The sequence below is a fragment of the Apostichopus japonicus genome, chromosome 20 (assembly GCF_037975245.1).
Source record: "Apostichopus japonicus isolate 1M-3 chromosome 20, ASM3797524v1, whole genome shotgun sequence".
Lineage (NCBI taxonomy): Eukaryota > Metazoa > Echinodermata > Holothuroidea > Aspidochirotida > Stichopodidae > Apostichopus > Apostichopus japonicus.
This window is the reverse complement of record NC_092580.1, coordinates 30,734,703-30,756,499: the sequence shown is the minus strand read 5'-3', so window position 1 is coordinate 30,756,499 and position 21,797 is coordinate 30,734,703. Positions and strand designations below refer to the sequence as shown.

General features: G+C 36.5%; 1 long non-coding RNA gene across 2 annotated transcripts in view; it reads right to left on the bottom strand.

Annotated features, from left to right (window-relative positions):
- Window positions 1-18,705, bottom strand: part of LOC139960896 (uncharacterized) — a 50,066-nt gene extending 31,361 nt beyond the window's left edge. For both annotated transcript variants that reach the window (XR_011790657.1, XR_011790656.1), the window contains exons 1-2: window positions 18,436-18,705; window positions 17,498-17,599 (exon numbers count right to left, since the gene is read on the bottom strand). This is a non-coding gene — a long non-coding RNA (uncharacterized lncRNA). The remainder of the gene's footprint in view (window positions 1-17,497; window positions 17,600-18,435) is intronic.
- Window positions 18,706-21,797: the final 3,092 nt, after the last annotated feature.

Sequence of the window (21,797 nt, the reverse complement as noted above, 5' to 3'; positions counted from 1 at the left end):
TTCTTTTGTTGTGAGTAAAATATTCCCACGTGTGGTGTACCGTATAAAAGTACTGTTTTACTGGTGTATATAGATATAATATATATATAAAGATACACTCCGACATAACCAGATCGGTATAACGTTTTGAACTGAACTTTGCAGGTGGCGATGAATAAATGAACGCTTGGGACGTTTTTTTTTTTTTTTGGGGGGGGGGGGGTATATTTATAGTTCCTTTCTTCACTTCAGGGCAAGTTTAGGGGAATTCTTGTTGCCGAAAACAGTATAGATTTTTTCTAAACTTAATTAGCTCTAACTGTAATGGTCACTAGAGAGGTCGGTATTTTCATGGTCGGCGGTCTTGGTGAAATGAGTCATGACAAAAACGTGTTTTCAAACAGTAGAATAAAATATGACCGACATTTTCCTGAACCCCTAGCCCCCCCCCCACCTTGGGAGTCTTCGCGTACATCGAAGAATATAGATATCGATTATCGACAGAATATGTATCAAAGTTAAGTTCATCTGTAATTTAGTATGGGATAAGTGACACACATACTACTAGTATAGGATCGGAAGTAGGATTTAATTACCTTTTAAGAAAGTTATCGAAAATATTAATCATAACTATCATCGTAATTCACAAACCGGTTTTTCTGTTTTGGGCAAAGGACGAATTTAAGTGGAATTTTGGAGTCGCTTGGCTGAGGTGACGATCTAGGGATGGGGCTCAGAGTGGTGTATAAGAGAGGTCAGGATCCCCTACCCCCCACCCCCCCCCCCACACACACCCTGGCTCCTTTCGGCTGCACTCTTGCCGCACGTGTCGAAGCGTTCATGTGAATGTTCAATGTAGCTTTTCTCAATAAGTCTTGACTTTTTCACCAAATATTTTACATTCCAAAATATTTCTTGCTGAATGGTTACAAAACCATGTTTTGACAGGGTGTGAGGTTGAAGTGCAAATAGTTTTGTCTGGTATCGCGATTATTCCATAATTGAAAGTCAGAACATAGATGGGTGTCGAATGTTTCAATTAATTTCTCCATTTATTTATTTGATGGATTTGATCTTCCACTGCTTAACATTTTTGTTTTCGTTTGGGTGTTATATTTCATTCTTTTGCAGGATAACTTGACTTCGCACAGTTCGTTTTAGACTTGATTCAAGCAGAGCCACGGTCTTCTTGCAGTCATGCATATGCATTCTCAATGATTGCATATAGTCTCGTGTCATGTTCACTATATAGATCGTAAATCTTGGTTGTTTGCGTTGTACGAATTATTGCGTATTAAAAAAATATATATATCCGGAATTAGTGTTAAACATTCTTTGCAGATTTTTTCAAGTGAAAAACTAGGCTTAAAAGTCAACTGAAATGGTATTGTTATAACCCGAATTTCTATCATAAAAAAATTGCTAAAGGTTATCGAAATGGACTTTCCTTGAGGTATTTAGGCAGACTTTCCAAGTTATTTACAGACATTCAGCAAACCATTACTATTCGAGCATATAAGGAACATATAAGGAACATATGTGATGAACATAAAGAGCATATAAGGAACATATGCGATCTTTCAAAAGTTTGATAGAAAGATTGTACTTTTAATTAAAGAAATGTTTTATATTTTCTTTTCAGTTGATTTGTGTTGTATGCATATGAGGTACAGTGATTTTAATGTGAGAGTCTTTTTATTGTTGTGACTTCAAGCTTCCTTGAATTTGATGGAAGTAACAGGAGGACATAGGGAGCGGTGGGAGGGGAGGGGGTGGGTGCATTCGTTGTGCACGTTTATACTGATAGCTGTCCCGCTTTTCAAGGTACAAATCTTTTTCCTGTCTCGAATCGCTCCGTACTCTTCCTACGTGGAAAAGTTTCACCTATATTTATTTCAGTCCATATATTGCAGTTGGGTTCTCCGGTCGTGACATGACGCAAACTAACATTACACTATTAATGTTATCTGTAATATTTTAATATAGACCTACGACTTAAAAACTGGGTTTAGGTCAATAAGGTTTAACTTTGTTTTAAATTTGTTTTAAAATCCCCATACCGTTTTCTTTTCTTCGGAACTGTCACGTGAGAGAATCGGACGACGTTATTGTGACCGTTTGTGTTTCCATGGTAACGTTTCACGACATGAATGTTATAATATCATTATGTATGCTGCATTATCAGAACATATACATATTCTCATATTATAGTACACTGAGGAAAGACTGCAATTCCTAGCCTAATTTGCATTTTATGATCCTCTGCGCGGAGACTGCTATTGGTAATCGATGCTTAGGTTAATTTATTGGACCATTCATTGTGCAGGCCAAGCTTTTAACATTCGCAGATACAGAAGTCACTTGAGATAAAAGTGGACCCATAGGATAGGAAAGTGCATGATGTCGTCTACTATCACTACAGAAATGCCAGCAGTTGCCATACACATATAAACAAGTTCTTTGCATGCGCTGTATATGGAGCATTACAATGGATTAAATAGCTGTGAACAACTCTTTATAGATCTGTTAACATGGTATATATATATAGTCTACGCAAATATACCTCTTGAATAGATTCCTGTAAAAAAAAAAAAAAAAAAAAGCCACGTTCGGTTTTGTTATTTTCTTGCGTGTTGTGTTGCCTTTAATGTCGCACCATTAACAGACGCAATCTTTCATACTGTCATTACAAGTTATCGAGTGTTCTTTTAAATGCGACTATTAAAAATAAGTGTACTCTGATGTGTGCAAATTGCCTCCAGGTATATCGTTGGATATAGGGAATACGAATTGCGGTAGTGTTATTAAATGTTAGGGTACGGAAGGGGGAGGGGGTGAGGCTGAATGGAGGTGACGAGGAAGGGTAAACGGCTATATGGAATAAATCCAACCATTTAATGTCATGAATTTGTCACAATCAGGCGTAAATATGAACTATATAAGGAACTTGACGTTGTTGAGGATGACCGGGATCGCCTAGCATGAGGGTCCAGGCTGGTGAGGTGGGGGGGGGGAAGGGGTGTGCGCCAAACTCAATAAAAATGTAGCATTGAAGCATATATATACCCTTCGAACTATATACGTACAATAGACAGTTCTACAGTGGACTTCATTTCTCGCGTGTTATAATGCAGTCACCTATATCACCGGCCGTTTCTTAATATTGTCAAAGTACTGATGAGAAATTTGAGTGTTTAAAAAAAAAAAAAATCTTAGAAAACACCGGATGGGAAATCAGACGTGATTACTGAGTAACTTGAACAGAAATGTCTGCTTCAGGGTTGGGTATAGGGACTAGGAAGGGGATTTGGTGGGTGTGGGGGGGGGGCTCAACTGGTAAAGATTCCTTGTTTCGTAATGAATCGCCGGTATAAAAGTGCATCCTACTTTGGGTATAGCCCACATTTGTTGGTATAATGTATAGGGCTTCTTTTGTCAAACTTTGTTAGTTTATTCCCATGAATAGCCTTCGTTTGTGACCCCGAGTTCCTTCCTTCCTTCGACTAGATTATACTAGTCTACATCCACTTTCCTTTGATGCCCGTGAAGTAGTCTTTGTATCTCCATCAAAGCCTTATCAATAATTCATACCAGCCATTTTTGGTCCCCCTGTTGCTGTGGTGAAATATTCTTTTGAGTGGGTATCTGTTTCACAGACATGTACTCTTTAAAAAGCACTATAGAAGTCAGTAATAATGCCAGTAATGTTTTTGTTCATTCTGCCTATTCATGTATGCCGGGCAATGATTGGAGCAGATCAAATAAGGAAGATGTCAACAGGATACGAATAACAATGGAGATCGACCGTAAAACGCGGTGTACTGAGTAAACTATGCATAACTGAACTCCGACTGACACTGCTGTTGTCAACTCAACAATCAAAAACTATGAAACTCTGAAAAAACAACTTACATAAAAAACAACTTGTTTGACTATATTTTAAAACCTATATCAATATCGTGTACACTGTGGTGTGTACTGTACGACGTATATCTTCTAGTAAAACCTGCTTTCGTCTTTGAAGAAACTCCGGGTCGTAGTTTGGCAAGTGCAAACACATAGTCGGCCCTAGCCATGTAATTACATGAAAGTTGGTTTGTATACTTATTCCTTTACAATTCAACATGATATATAACCACCATTTCTTGTAAGACAGACAGATTAAACCATGGAGATAAAACAGGTTTTTACCTCCATGATTAAACTCACTCTATACATGCTACCATCCCGTCGTTATGAATACAGTTTGAGTTGGTGGGGTGGGATGGGGGGGGGGGCTGCATATGAGAGAGGGGACAGTGAAAACAATTCGTGAAGTACTTCATTCCGCCTATTTGACAAGTTAATGGATAGGTGACTGGAGGAGGTTAATATAATTGGGGATCAAGATGGAGAATGTCTTTTAGGCTAATTAACACGAAAATGCAGATAAGTTCAAGTTTGCCATGAAAGATTGTTATATGTTGAAAAAATATTTTATTGTTTCCCTCCAAACAACGAGATGATAAGACTTTGATTGTAATAGGAAGCCGTACTTTAAGTCCATTAAAAGTCATTGAGATGGACAGTTTCATTCCAACCTATATCCAATCATTTCCCATACGCTATCAAGATTTTTTTTATTAATACAAATATATAGCGAAATTCATATTTTTTTTACAATTTGACAACGTAATTAAGCTTAAAACTGACGAATGAGACCCCACTCCTGTAGACATTCACTGTTGACCACAAACCTCCATTGACGCCTCAATCATCAAGCTCGTTGAAAAAAATATATATATTGCCCCGAGTAAACCTTCAACTATTTGTTTGATCAAGTCATGTTCATTTACTTAAAGTCTTGGGAAAGATGTCAATTGACAGATAATTCTGTCTTTAAAAGATCCTTCAAACCATTTAGGCCTTAATCTAAAAAGCCTCGCCAGCAGTTTTTAATTTTGTGCAAAATAACCAACATCCATTAAGAACAAGTTGTTCTCATTATAGAAGTTAGCTACCTGTTGCGCCAATATCCATGTCAAGTGGCGAGGAGATATCTTGTGGAAACTGTTGCTTTGAATCAAGGAAAAGAACCTGTCGTGTTATGCGCGGGCGGTGTAACGGATTCCTAACAAGGTGTCTTAATATTAAGCGGTAGCTAGTATGATATTTAACAGATAATTATTTGTTGGAATAAAAATTGTGAAGAGATATGACCCTATAAATAGGCCCATTTCTTTAATATCTTCTCGTATCAGATGCGATCTAGATGTACTTACAAATCGATATGTTTGGACCTTTTACATGGGATAGGAGAAGGGTTGGAGTATATTGATCTTTCATGACTAAGTATAAACATAACATGGCAGGGTTTGATGTACAGTTACCCCCCCCCCCCCCCCAACCGAATACCCTTCTAGCTACAGAAATGACGTGCTTACTAATTAGCCTTTTTCAATGAGGTGTAATGTGGTGGGGTTGTAGGCGGGCGGAGATCTGGTGTTGGTGAAGGGGGGAGGGTGGGGAGAGGGAGGGAGAGAGAGAAGGTACATGTTGCAATCACAAAAGTTATTATGTTTAGCAATATAAATTATTCTATAGTTGGTGGTTTCATTCTGATGTAAAAAGAGAAATTCTATTAGTCAAAATGGATGTGACGTAATTCTATTCACCGGTGTGGTTAATTAGCACACCAGAACAGTCACTATATATTTTTTATAAGGCCAACTTTGTCATCGCGTTATTTGGTTGTGGTTACTACTTCACCATAGAACTATATCCAACATTGCCACATCATTTATAAATAGAATTATAAACATTGGGTGTGTATATACCGGTCCGTACGGGGTGTTTTTTTTTGGGGGGGGGGGGAGTTCATAACACAATGACAGTAGCAATCTCTCGATTTTGACAAAAATGTTACTCAAAGCATGGGACCAATCTGGCAATACAAAATGCAACAAATAACGAGAATAATTGAGTTAAACATGGAATGAAATAAGAAGATTTATGAGGCAGAGGAGAGGGGATTGGGGGGGGGTTAGTGGGAGGCGAGCGGCGTGGTATGGTATTTGTGTTAATGATACATCAGTGTGGTTGAAGATGCATGGCCTTCCTTTCTTTCAATCTGAGTACTCATGTTGACAACCTCTTGAGGCAGTGGTCTCCTTTCTATTGCCCGGACCCTAATTACATTCCCCACCTCTAACCTCTTTGCAACGGCCCTGCATATCGGGTCAGTCTTTGAACCGTCATGAAATTATATCGACATTTTACTATTAAACAAATCAATTGCAGGTGCGTACTTAGAATGGGTGTGGGTGTCCAACCTCACAAAAACAGGGTACTTATTAGCAGTTTTATTATCATTGATATTTTAGAGGGTTGGGAGAGGGGGATATGAATGAACCCAGACCCCTATCCTACCATGGGAAATGGAGAGGGGGTCGGCTATTAAAATAGTGGACTCGACACTAAATTGTATACATTAAGTTGAGAATCAATCCAGGTAAATTAACATCGATAGCCATATTTGGCTTTTTTTTGTAAAAGGAAACAATGCCTCATCGCCTCAAAATAAATAATGATAAAATAACCTGGTTTTTCTGAGTAATTCGTGACGGTTCATTTCCACTCAGTTTCCTCTATAACAGGATAACAAAAGAAACTCTTCCTTATGGTATGACTAAAATCTAAATTTGGTCCAGTTTTATACCTGAAATATCTGACCTTTGGTGATGTGGATCATGCCAACCACAGATTTGGATTCTAGATAAGCTTATATGCTATACCGGTATTGTTATTCTGTGTGTACGATAATTTTAATGCCAGCTAATTGTTCACTATATACGCTTAATCATTGATCCTTTTCTTTGTTATTTAAACACTTAGTCATTGGTCATTTTCTTTGTTATCTCAAATCAATCATCAAACTCGAAGATAAAACGAGATAACGAGATTTTCCTATACATTGCAGCTATTTCAGTATTACATATTTTTTATTATTGGAGGGCCTCATGGAAGATTAACTCCGGCGAAACGAGTAACCCTCATAAAATCAAGATTTAATCATAATAATAATTAGTAACAATGTCTTGATGAGTCACTACCCCATAAAGAAACCCACTTATAGCGCTTATCAAGTTCATCCATATACATTTGTATTTCCTGATATTCAACATCAATTATCTGAGGATTTGTCTTTTACACTCAAAATTGAGAAACGTTATATGAATGAAAGTCACTAATTGCCAAGACAATGCTACCCAACTTCAATTCAGTTGTCACCATGGATTGCTGATAAATTTAAAAGCATACCTCATTGATAAGTCTCCCATTATACTCGTTTCTGTTTAATTAGGTCTTAATTAGTAATTAGCTCTACAAAATTCATTTAATCGTAATTGAGCAATTGAAAAACGTTGTTCTTGTTTTAATCCTAAATATTAAGATTCGATTACATGGATTAAATGGATTATCATATACATTGGCGATAGAAACGCATGCACACGTGGTCGATGACAACTGAAATCGATGCTGCCAACTTTATCGGATTAAAAGTCATCAACAGCCGTTCTTTTAGGAAGGAATAAAGTCTGGTCACCAGGACGTTTTACTAAATGGTACTGATCTAATCTTTACCTGGTAAATAATATTTGAAAGGGTTAGGCCTATAGAACATACGGTAAAACACTTTATGAAACTTTTGACAACCTTTACCTGACAATCTTCGAGAGCACTCTATTGCCGGGAAGGTTGTTTTAAGGTTTGATTATTTAATCGGAAATAGGTCAATTTTTTAAGGTCAAAAGTAAAACAGCTCAGTCAAAAGTACATTAAATATGTATTATATAATATAATAGAAATATATATTGTAGGTTTACTAATTGTGACAAATGTAACGATAAACTTCGCTATATTATGTGTATTCAAATTAATATGATTTTATTTATTCTCAGATCAAGGAGACTACTTCAACTTCACATCTCAAACTAATCTGTCGTGTTGTGTTGTGCTGTTCTGTGCTACGTATATTATGTTGTGTTTTGTGTTGTTTTATGCCATATACACGTTGTATGTGTTATGTTGTGTTGTGTTAAGTATGTTATTGCATATGGTCATCTTGTGTCATACTGTATCGTGTTGCATTGTCATGTGACGTGTGTTCATATTTTCTATACTTGACGGTTCCAGACGTGAGAACAAGAAATGATCTTGGAAATAAAAACAGCTAGTATAGAATCTTGCTCTTCGCATCCCATGCACTTTCAATGCAATTATATAGGCCTACATGGTTGCGTTTGTATAATATAACATATCTCAATACTGAAACACATGAGGACAATTTGTGTCATCTCTAACATCACAGATGTTTGATGCATCGAGACAGCGCAATTTTCAGAGTAATTGCTAACAAAACGTTCAGAGATGTTTGCCGGCGGCTTTATATCTCAGGGCAGATGTTGCTATCGTCATTAAATTATAAGTACCATTTAGCATGGGCAAAGGAGAAATGCTTTCAGTTATGCTTTCGTACAGAACCCTTTTATATTTCCTAACGCGAATTACGTCAGTAAAATTGATCAAGTATTGGTGTAAATATGATTAAAATATACATATAAAGATTGTACATGTGCGCATTAAAATAGTTCCTGCGCGGTATGTTGATCCAGTAGAATAATGTTGTAACAATGTGCTTGTTCCTGAATTATTCATATTTACCAATGAAAAGTCTTCTGCTGCAAAATATCTGTGTTTCTCTACTAGAATTGAATGTTGTGTTAGACCTCGCAACCAGTATGATTATAAATACCCCTCGACTCACCCGACTCACTCCACCAACACCCGATTCACTCCTGCTAGGGCGATTCTTTGTAAGAACCCCTGAATTTTGTTCTCTTCCATATAAAAGTTGTAAATAGCTGGTAATTGGACACGCAGCTTATGGAAATGACAACATCAGCCCTGATTTTTCATATATACAAATTAGGTTAGGCTTAGTGTATATCATATGAAAGTGTGCGGTAGGTCTAGGTTGATTACTTTTGCAAAGTAACCGATTTTGATACAACGTCATACAAACCATCTAGGTTCTGTTTAAGCTTAAAACATGTTGCAATTGGCCCAAGTGTTATACAGCTTTAAGTTTGGTGTCAACTGTTTATGGTCTCGAACTGTGCCTGCGGGCTATTTTCGCATAATTATTTCCGCAAGTGGTTAACTTGGCCCCGTTTCCTGCATTTTGTAAATATATTTGTTTGTTCATTCTCATCCCATGTTTACCACAAGTTTTCCGCGAATGAAATGTTTGCCCAATGTTGATGAAGCATATCTGGTTGTCTTTATCTAACATATTTCAGAATGTGTCGTCTCTACCGCCTTAATGTTAATCTCAGGTTTTTCGCCCACTTTTTCTCGTGTGTACAGTTTGGTTTCTCATACAACTGTGTGATGATATGTCTGGGCACCTTGAAGTTGTAGCAGATAAGTAACTTACCTTCTATTAGCCACATTCAACATTCACTTCAAAGAGATTACGCAGATCATTGATTTTGCATAATTAACCTCTTTATGAAAGATTACAAGCCGCTTTTTATAAAGAAAAAGTTCTTTTCAGAGCTGGAGAGCTTAACCTTATACAGACTCCAACCATTCAGAAATTGTATCACGTACAGTGACGTCACATTCAAAGTACATAATTTTAAGCAGCGACCCGGGCCCACGTGATGGTGTGGTCGACCTTCCGTAACCTTAGAAGACATTAACCTAATTCGGGTTTCTGTTATGGTATAACTTGATCGAAGACATACACAGAATGTTTCCGCTCAGACAATTTTCACTAAAGACCACATTATTGAAATTGGCGGCAACATGGCTCATTAAGAAAGTTAACCGAGCTCTAATTTCAGATTTCCAGGATCCGCAAGAGAAACCATCAATGAAAGTAAAAAAAAAACCCGAAGCGGTATACATAATCAGATCGGCGCCATGGTAACATTATGAATCTCGACCTCCCTAATGTCGGTTTGTACACCTTGTGCACAAGATCGATCAACTGTAATTAATAACATTGAATTCACTTTCATGTTATAAAAGGGACATGGCCCAGTTTTGCGAAAGATTGCATGATGGATGTTTCAACCTGACAACAAGAAGAGATTTTCTCCCTCGGCATTACATTAATGATTACCTAATATCTCCAAACACAGTGATTTGATAGCGACACATATAACTCATGTTACTAATGCCATTGGCAACCGATTTATTCGTTGCTCTTTATCTATAATTATTGACATTCTGTCTCACTTGTATCAAAATGAGACAGATTTGATCAAATGATTTGATCAACTTTCAGTCGAACCGTTAAAAATGAGACAGTGTCTAATCTCAAACAGGATTGACAGATGCATGCAGCTATATATAACGTTTGGTTTAATACGCAGTTCTCATAACACGACGTATAGAGTTAGCTGTTCATTTGTGTCCGATTATCGGGTGTTGACTAGTACATACATTGTGGCACGTACTGAGATAACCACTAGGGACTTTATAGTCACCATACATTGATTAGGCATCAGATAAATTGACAGCAAAGAAACTCAATCGAATGTAATTGACAAATATTATTTATACCTTTGAGCGAGTAGCTTGCAAACAGAAAACAGAGATTTGACCTAATGCATAAAGACTAGTCATGAAGTCAAAGAGCATGGGGTATAAGTTTAAAAAAATATAAATTTAAAAATACAGCTTTCTTAAGTACATTTTAATATCTTATCACCAGATTCTTTAACGCTACTGGTTACAACGACGTGTTTTCCTTTCGTCCACAAAATAAAGGGCAAAATTTATCCAGTATTTTGCTCAAACTGTTAACAGTAAAGATGACGCCAGCCCCAGTTTTTGTGGCTAAATTGATACCAATGCTATGATATAATATAATTGACTTATGTTTTTGATATATATATATATATGTGTTGACATGTTGAAGCTTGTTTAGACATGATTTATACACGATTTCGAAAGACATCAAGCCAGAGGTCACCAGCTGTTTTACCATGCATAGGCTAACGTTTTCTTGTCCATACGTACTGTATAGTACAAACCAAATCGCAAACGACTGTAATAGACAAAATGCAGCATTTCAAATTTACAAGTTACGTAACATTTATACACACATTCGATGGATACTCTTTGTTTCATTTTATTAAAACTTTTACTTATATATTTATGTATATAAATTTTCAACTATATTTATAACCATATCACATAAATTATATATATGAACATGTATAACCTTTACGCACATTGCTATTGATTGCTATTGTGCAATATTAATGACGGCTAATACAAATGAAGGATGTGAACAAGCAAGAACATGTTTATGGTTTGTTTTCCGTCACCTGATTATCTGCCAAATTATATATGTCAATCAACATGTCTATTGGTGCTCCATTTGACCTTCATTTCCTAAATATCCTCCTGTCTATATATTCTGGTGGACATTTCTACAATACAAAAGTCAAAAGTCATGGCCAGTGCGTTTACGGTTATGGTATAGGCAAGATTTAGAATTTTGATTTCTATGGTATATTTCCGAAATCGGCAAATAACAAAGTTTCACTGGTTGCTAAAATCTACTGTTGTTTTAAAAAAAAAATCTTGCTCGTATAATACCTTATAAAATGTGAGATTTTAAGTTGAATGCACGTTCGAACTCAATCCTGCCCGCCACACCTTCCCCTCTCTCTCAAAAAAACAAATATACGTTTAAAATCGTGTTTTTGAATTTTCTACATTCGGATTCGCCGCTCTCACAGTAGCGATCGGCCTCTGGGTACGGTATTTCCCCTATTTCTTTCAGGAAGCACTGGAGCAGGTTTGAGTGTACGTATAAATAACAGTGCATTTATGTTAACGGCTATATGGCAAGAATAATTTCCGGTATGACGCATGGTATATATGGAGTGATCCAATGTAAACCTATTTATTGAGACGTGATGCCAAAATTGTAATTGATGTTCAAAACGAAAGAAAGAAAGAAACTATCGACATGTTGTAACATGATTGTCACGCCATTTCGTTGCCAGAGATGTCTTAATTAGAAAGTTATGGAGAGCCAGGTGTGTACTATATGAAACTCAACGATGTTTCCTTAATGTCCGTACCTACCCCTGTCCATAATAGTTTGTGCAGCACCACCTTACGTCGATAACTTTTTATTTTCTCTTCTTTTTTTTTAAATTAACGTTTGGAAGGGGAATAAAATCCTCTTTTCTGGTTATTTCGGTTTTAAGACACACACAAACACAATATGAAAGACGAGAAACGAGACGTTTATATTGCTTGGAAACACGAAATATGCAACAATATGGACCCCTGCATGGTTAATGGAATGATCTATACCAGTTCTGTAGTACATATCTTCATCACCCATCAATCTTTGACATCTTCATCATTTGGCGTTCCTTAAAATGTTAACCATATGCCTATAGAGTCCGTCGATAACCTCTTCAGTGACATTTGTCTTCATTTTGGGTGGTTCAAATAGATCTCAGAACACATGTGATAATTTTTCTAATCTCTCGGGTGTAAATGTTCATAGACTGTGAAATATGGGATAAACATCTTCAAAACTCATTAATCAACAAGTGTAAGAAAAGAGACCATTAGTTTGAAATGATGACAAAAAAGTGCCTTGCAAGTTATCATTAAATCGGACAGATCTGTTAAGCAAAAGGAAATATGTTATAATCCCGTTGTGATTTACCATGAGGCGGCATTTCATTTAGCAGATGTTGGCAGCGTTTTTTTTTCATTCCCACGAGCCCATCTGACTCTATTATTTCAATTTGCCTTCTTGAGGCGTCTCGAACACATGTTTTCAAGGAGAGGAAGAACATTTTCAAGCAGAAATGATGTCAAAATAAGATATAATTGTAGCAAAACATAAAAAAAATAAAAAATCGGTTTCCTTATAGTCAGCATGAACGTCCGTCCGGACAGGTTGTATAGGCCTATCTTGTAGCATCCTAACACATTACGACCGCATAGGACACCCATGCTACTTCCACTTATATGTTAGACCTATATATTGTCGAAGACACCATCCTGTAAGTTATGTTTCGCTGGCGGGAAAATGACAAAAGAATTAGGATAGTTATCAATCATTCTAAAATGAGGCGGCAAACTTGATTAAAAAAAAAAAGCAAGATCCGTCAGTTTGAGTCAGATTCGAATTGACAAACCGAATTTCGATCTGAGTTATGTCAATTAAAATTTATACTCTTTCTCAAACAGGCAATTCGAACATAGTTCAAAATTTCTGTTTTACAGTCTGGATATGGACCTCCAAGCAAAAGTAAAAATCACAGCTTGTTGTGTATGATTTGCAAATAACTCTATAATAGCAACAACGTCCATTTTGAGGGGCTTTTATTGCACAGGAATTCATAGCGACTGGCTACTCGGCAGTTTGAGATGGTTCCCGGCTAAAAGTATTCAGTTTCAACAAAATGTAGCCAATCACGGGGAATTAATTTTTTTCACGTGACCTATAAAAGAGCACCAGTCGCGAACAGAAAACGATCGTTCCGTGTGGGCAAATCAGTCGTCCAGTGTGTCGTATATTAATTTAAGAATATGGTTAGGTCTTGAAGACTATCGAAAACTAGGTCACCAGGCAGTGAGTATACATAGGGTTAGGGTTACCCTATAGTCACCGACTCGACTTCGAAATAGCTTGATCTGGATCAGTCGTATTCACACGCGGCATGCACACTGCCCGACAATCCACGATTTTTCACGTAGCCGGGTCGCGTTCTGTTCAGGCGATGTGCGGTGAAAGTGCATCAACGGTCGAGTTGGTGCCCTTTTCAAATTGGAACAGACAATCTTTTTCGATGGGTATATAAATCAATTACTGTTTCTTCATCTGTATAATGAGTTATAACAGAACTGGAATTGTAGAAAGGGTTATTTCATTACAAATGCGATTGTAAGTTGATGTTATACAGTAACGGCCTCCCATAGATTGATGCAGATATATCAACCTTGTTCTCAGCCTATTTTACCCATACTAGCATATAATGTAAATAATAAAGTTATTTGAAATCCCACAAGGTTCCTTCAAGTCATTAGTACAGTGCCGCTCTGTTAGGGAAACTATGTGGTTCTCGATGTTTCTGACGGTGGCAACTTCAGCCCCAATTCTTATATGCAAATAAAACTAGGCTATATGCATACACTATAACATATGTAATAGGCATGAAAGGCAATAACAGAAGGCCTCAAGATCTACGCATCCGGCATTAAATCATTCTCTTTTTTCTTCTTTTTGTATATATCACATATAGTAAACCCGTAAGACCTTTAACAATAACTTCGATGCAGATTTAGGAACGAGCTACTTTCTTTATCGCTGTCTAAATTGCACAAAACAAATTCTATGCGCTAATTAAAACTCCAAAGGGATGTGGGCGATAGTTCAAATAAAGTTAGACTTTCTGTTAGCGACAAAACACCTCGAAAATAATGTTTATAACTATTTTTTTTTAAAATTTTGGTTGCTAACGTAAAGGGCGGAAGCGGATTACTATAACCAGGGCTATAGGCCTATGTACGTATATGAGAAATTGCGAGGCATTTTGACACCTATAGGTTAGAAGAAGTCAACCTTGATTACGGTTAATGATATGTGGAGAGATGGTGTAGGGGTAGGGGTGGGCCAGGACATATACACCTAGATATACAGATACCTCCAACCTTCCTCGTATAAGTTCCTTCACATGCTCTTTCCAGAAGCAGTGGTATGGGCAAGGAAAACTTTAAATTTGTTAGCTTCTTGTATTAAGACTTTATTACAGACTTACTTTATTGTCTAAATAAGCTTCAGAATGATATACATATGACATTTAATCGCCCTGCCACTGGCACCCCTCCCCCTCCCCCACAATAAGACTCGGCTTCAATGACAAGCCACAAAGCCACACCACTTCCATTATAAATATCTTTGATCCCACCCTTTTCCATAAAGGTTCAACCCCTACCTCCATCAGTCGGATGAAATTTAGACCCCCCCCCCCCCACACACACACCTTCTTTTCGAATCCTGGCTCCAATGTTTACTAGGCACTGGAAACTTATTTTTACTGGCAATGCTACGAATCATAGCGTTTTGAAATTAGGTAATTCCGGCACGGGATACAAAAACTTGTTTACCGTTTGTAAAATGTTTTTGTATACATCGTAACAACCGGTAAAGGGCGGGTAGACTGCTATTTGATTGTACTTTTGTACAGTTATTCGAGACAGTTTGTCACAAGGAAACATTTCCTATAGCCTATTTATCTGTTCATAATAGCCCTGATATGATGTATTAGACATTATGGGTTGACCGTCGGCATGTGTCTGTGTTTTGTTCATTTTAGTATCCTATTTCAGATCCGTTTTGTACTGTATTAACATCCATCCACCCACCACTTTCCTATAGGAAGTTTGAAGTACACTAATGTTTCCCAATAACGTTTGAAATTTCGGTCCGGGTTTGTTTGAACACACTCTTACTGGCACTTGAAAATGTCACAGATGCCAAAAATTAGATCGGGTTCGTTAGCATTAGAAAATGTCACTTCCATTCCATTTCTTGAAATAACATTCTTCCACGCAGCTTCCTGATACTTCCGTATTCTTTCGCTGTGTACAAAATTACGTAGTGTAGGTATACATACATACATACATACACCCATACATAAATATATATATATATATAATATATATACATATATATATATACATATATATATATATACATATACATATATATATATATATATATATATATATATATATATATATATATATATCTATATATATATATATATACATACATATACATATATATGTATATATATAGATTGCCAATATATGATCAAACAGGCCACCAACATAACAATATATAACATACGTATCTCTACTAACTACAGAGATATCTTATTCTGCAAACTCAAAGTTGATCTCTTATTCAACAAGTTCTCATTCGCCGACGACTACAACCTGTATGACGTCATAATGACACAATTTTATCTTCATTCGGTATCATTGTCTTCGTTTTGGGGTTTAAAAGGGGTGCATGTATAGTGTCGACATCACTTTATGAGTAACTGATAGAGGAGTTGTATGTGTCGAGCAGGGGCGAACTGTCCGTAATTCAGACTTTCGCCTAACCCCCACCCCCCCATCCCAACCACACACAAACATTCACAATTCTGTTAGCTTTACAAAAACTCGTAATATCGCCATACATGTTACGATGGAATACGTGTTGAAGGTGGAACGTATACTTATTTACGGCGTGGGAATGTTATACATCTTGAATCACAAGTTACAACTGCTGTACGTGGTAGAGGTATACATGTCCTCGCTGTCACATGAATTGACAAAGTTACTAGTCTTAGACTTTCATCACGTTACGATGTTTGCAAGGTTTGTGTATATTTACTTTAGAATAATGATTCTTTCTTGGAACAAATCAGGTTGGATGATAAAATTAAAGTTATGTTTACTTGTGGTTATATAGCCTGTGTCAGCTGTATGTAAATCATTAAAGATGTGCGTGCGTGCAGTAACTTAATATTGCAGTAGTTTTTACCTTGTTTTCAATACGTTTTAGTGTCTTACATTGTTAACTTAAAAAGGACTCTTTTAAGAGTCACCTCATTGAGGCGACGTGCACAACAATGATAGTATACCAAACATGCACACAAGTTGTATATTTTACGTGCTGCCATAAATGGAAATTGCCAGATGCAAAATTGGTGTAAAGTTAAAAAGTCATTCAGTCGATATATAACATTATGTATCTTATGTGAACATGTTTGTTCATTTGGCTGCGAAACATGTCGATAGTGGTACGGTTAAATTTCCTATATTTCTCATAGATAAACATGTATAGGCTATCTGAAGACAAAAATGAAAAAGATACCTAGATTGTTTGTAACATATACGCGACCTTTCAAATAATGAAGGTAAAGACTTTGTCTTTGGAAATCATGTTTTTCAGACTCGAATCCCTCGATCCTGTGTAATGTTGTTGATCAATAATCTCGATGTAGTCTTTAAGGTTTTATTGGATATTATAAACAGAAGCTCTTTGCGAAGTTGACAAAGTCCAAGGGAAGTTATCATAAAGAGATATACAATACAAGACAAACATCCTGCTGTTCTGTTCACTGCACCCTTATAAAGATGGCGGATTGAAATGTAATTAAATATACTCTATGACAAACAGACTTGACCTAAAGTCACGTCAGCTAATACATACGAAGAAAACTTTTTAAATTTAGAGAACTGATTTTCCATGACGATTTGCTTCACATCATAGTAGCCTATTGTGTTCCTTCTATCAAAATATTTGTAATCAACCATTCAGAATTGTGTAGCATATATATTTGCATGTATTAACACTGCGTACTATACACTAAACATGAAGTGTGGAATAACAACCCACAAAGCAACAAATCAAAAGGAGGGGTCTTACAATTTTTTCGGCCGCACAGTGATAGTTCATGACTGTTTCAGAGCACATCAAAAACGTTTGGAAAAGTGTTGACAAGTTTGAGTACCGGAGCCGAGAAGTCATCTTATATACCACAGGAAAACGAAAATACATTTTCAATTTTTGATCCAAATTCTGACAGAATTGAACAATACAAAAAGTGTTAAATATGACGTAGAGCTCATGGATTTGGAAATTAATCTATTCTGGTTGTATGCGTGGCTGGGTGATTAGTAGACCATATACTCTGATTATAGTTAGATCCTCTCCCGTTCACTAATACCCTAATTATAAGGCTATGTATATTAACTACCAGTATATGCAGGCTCATGCAGTAGCGGCCGGTTTAAGAGGCCTCAATTTCAAGAGTGAGTCTACATGGGGCCGTTCACCTTTACTTCATCTAAACTGCACTTTACAAAAAGTCGTATAGTTAAGATTAGAAAAAAAAGGCACCGTAATAGATCTGGCATTGAACCGGGGAGTTATTTTGTCAACTATCGATAAAAGCAGTTATTCGTAAACAAGACATATTAAGGCATACATATATATATATATATATATATATATATATATATATATATATATATATATATATATATATATATATATATATGTTGGTAGCTATCCAATTAATCATGCAAACACAAGACTGACAGCTGTGATCCGTTTGTTTCAAATTTCGGCAGCAATCTTAAGGACCCATGAGCATTGGGGCCCCGGTTCAGTCAGAGTGCTTCCATGCATGACGATATTTCTTTCATTTTTTATTTCAATTTTCTCGGTGAAGGTAAATATTGTTGACAATAATGCTTACATATACAGAACCTATAAAATCAACAATTTCATTTTTGGGGGGGGGGGGGGGCAAACCATGCGGCATAGTGCCTGGGTATGGATGTATACAATTAGACGTTTACCTTTGCACACCAAAGAAGCTTGATATCTTCCCAGAAAACGTGTTTTTGTTTTGACCTGGTTTTAAAAAGTTTTCTTCTTTTGTTCCTTCCAGTGGTGGATCCAGGATTTTATAAAAGTGTGTATGCGCGCGTGTGCGTGTGTGTGTGCGCGTGGATGCGCGCATGTTTGCGCGCGTGTGTGCGCGCGTTTGTGCGTGTATGTGCGTGTGTGTGTGAATGATGACAGTGCAGATTATATACCCTCATCCAGATTGTTGAAAATCTGATACAGCAAGCTAAACAAATTACGTTATTAGGTGAAAGCAAATGTAAAAACAATCAAATGTTTTACACAATCAATGGTAATACCATATTAACCTTGTCATTAGCGTTTCAAAAAAGATAACATGAAATGAACCCTTTTTTTTTCTCTATCAGTTAATTGTCGAATGCTTTCCTGTGTTCTTCAGGACGAAATATTGTGACAACCGTTATCTCGTGAATGTTCCTGTTTACATGGACATCATTAATTTGTTCTCGAATGGTATATACATTATTGGGTCGATAAAACAAAAACATAAATGATATTAAAATCCAGTAATCTTAGTTAACTGGATTGTTTATCTTTTCGTTTCGATGGGTGTAGGAAGTGAACACAATTTCCTGCTCTTCTGCAATGTACATCGCCCTACATATACGCATTTAACCGTACCTGAAGATCATGCACGTCTCACATACTAATATCATGGACATTGCTATATAGTTGCTTAATGGTTTTGTCAATCATTTTATCCCAACCCACCTTCCTTCCTCTCTTTTACGTCAGTTTTTAGAAAGTGAAACTCTTTAACAAGCCCCTCGCTTTTTTTGTTTCTAGTTGTACTTCCCTCTACTACTGGTCGTATACATTGCTGGTCATAGTAGTTTTTCAATTTTATGTATGTTGTAGAAAAACAAATAATAGAAACGGAATCAACATATTAATCTGGTCGACAATTTGGTACCAAACCAAACAGATTATTACATTGCACATAATAAAACTAAGCTATATATTATTTGCGTAGTTTTTTTTTCATCAAATGAGCGGGTTGTGAATAGATTAATGTTTTGATTCGACCTTCAACATTTCGTCTATCAGAGCCTTGCAAATATCGATCACTATTTTACTACTCCATCGATCCAGCTATATATATATATATATTTATATATATATATATATATATATATATATATATATATATATATATATATATATATATATATATCTATATATATCTATATATATATAAATATGTGTGTGTGTGTATCTATCTGTGTGTGTACGTTACATTGGCATGGAATTTGAAGAAGCTAAAAAAATGATTACAATCAATTAAAATAACTTGCTACGAACCTATACCTATACATTGAACGGATTTTTAGCCTATTCATAATTCTTTTTCTATATATGAAAACAACAAAATAATTGTCAGCTATAGGACAAGAACAAAACTATCATAAATTGGAATGTAAAAAAAACAAATATCGCCAACTTGTTTACACAGACATTTACCAGTCTGTATGACTGGTAAAAACATTAACACGATTGGTATGAAAGTTATGGTATTAATAATGGAAGTGGTAATCATAATTGGAATTTTGAGGATAAAATGGAAAGAGGAGATCTTTACCGGTATTGAGCAATCTTGAAACGGTAACGGGAAGGGAAAATGACTTAGTTTGGTTCCGTCTGGTCTGCGTTAGCATTATGTATATATACGGCATGAATTCACAATTAAGAATCAATTATATACCATATAATTATTCTTGAATCAATATACTAATGTTTGCTGCTTAAAAGTAATAAAAAAAGTGCAAACCAGTACAGACATCCGTCATTATGTAGATATACTTATGTATATTTTTCGTTTTTTTTTGTCAGAACATGGGAATTATTATAGCCCGGTTTGTATTGATTACTTCGTGCTGCTCTCTTTACTGCCCTTGACAACATCATCTGATATGGTGATAGCATAGCTTCTTTCTTTTTAAAATCTGAAATGGTTTACCATATCACAATATTCCATGTCGATCACCGTTCACCCACTAAAGTACACTACATTCGCCACCACCCCTCCCCTCCCCCTCCTCTACCATTTCAAAAGATGCATGAGACTCTAATAATGCTGTAAGATTCAATATTCTCCCGACTATTTTCTTACAAGATCCTCAACTTGTTATAGTTACGCTCCCTATACAGAACACTGTAATTCGCTCGTCCGCAGATGTTCACAGCCGATCCAGGTTTTTTTTATTTTTTATAAAAGAGTGAGTGTGGTACGACGGTCGTTGAAGCCGACTCCCATGGGAGGGAAGGGGGTGGCGGTTAGGGGGAGGGGGGTGGTGGTTGTCCTTCCCTAGAGAAATATTTGACACTTCAAACTGTACATTTTGATGCATATACTTAAGTCTAAAAGTATATCATTTTTCAGGAGTACAATTGAATTTTTGGGTGAGGTGAAAACGGGAGGGTTAACACCCCCCCCCCCCCCACCCACTCCCGATCCTTTCCGGAGTTGCAGACTTTTTACGTGCAAAGAGAATTAGGATCCGAAACACATACAAACATCACTAATACAACATCAGGACAAGTCTCACCAGCTTGTGACTTACACATGGATGGTCTCCTTTTTATTTTTATTCAGTGAATGATAAGCTTAGTTTTCCATCTTTTTGTTCATTTTACTGGTCTGAATCCCAGGCATGGGTTTTCGATTCTATGCTAGTCGTGCCAAACCAAAGGCGCACACATACACCTTCACGTGACTGTTGCAAGGTAGGACAGTGTATATTATAGTCTATTACCCGATTTTCTCGTGTGACGACATTAAAACTTGCTGGTGAGATGTGGTGAGAGGTGTCAATGAGACACATACTATTACATATTAGGGCGTTGATGCATGTATACTCTCATAACAATACCACAGGAGAATGTATAAGGGCACAGAGGCTTTGATCGGTTCATTCTCATGACATTACAATAGACGCGCTGAAGGGTATGGAGCATTGATGTTTGTCAGAGTTAAACAAAACGATAGAAGTACTATGGAGCATTGATAGACATTATCGACACAGTACAATAGGAATAACTGACGGGAAATTATACTCATTTTCATAACTATACAAAAAATGGCTATACAAAAACAGAAGTAGTGTATAGAATGGAGTTTTGGTGTTCTTTTTCTCACATGTCTTAGTAAGGTTTAGTCTCGTTCACGTGACTGATCTTTTGCACAATGATTCGCTGCTAAAGATGACGTCAGTGCGGGAATCTATGAACTGTATGCGCTTGTCTGAAAACCGATTGCTTCACACTATAGTTTGTTTTATTCTCAGCCTCCTTT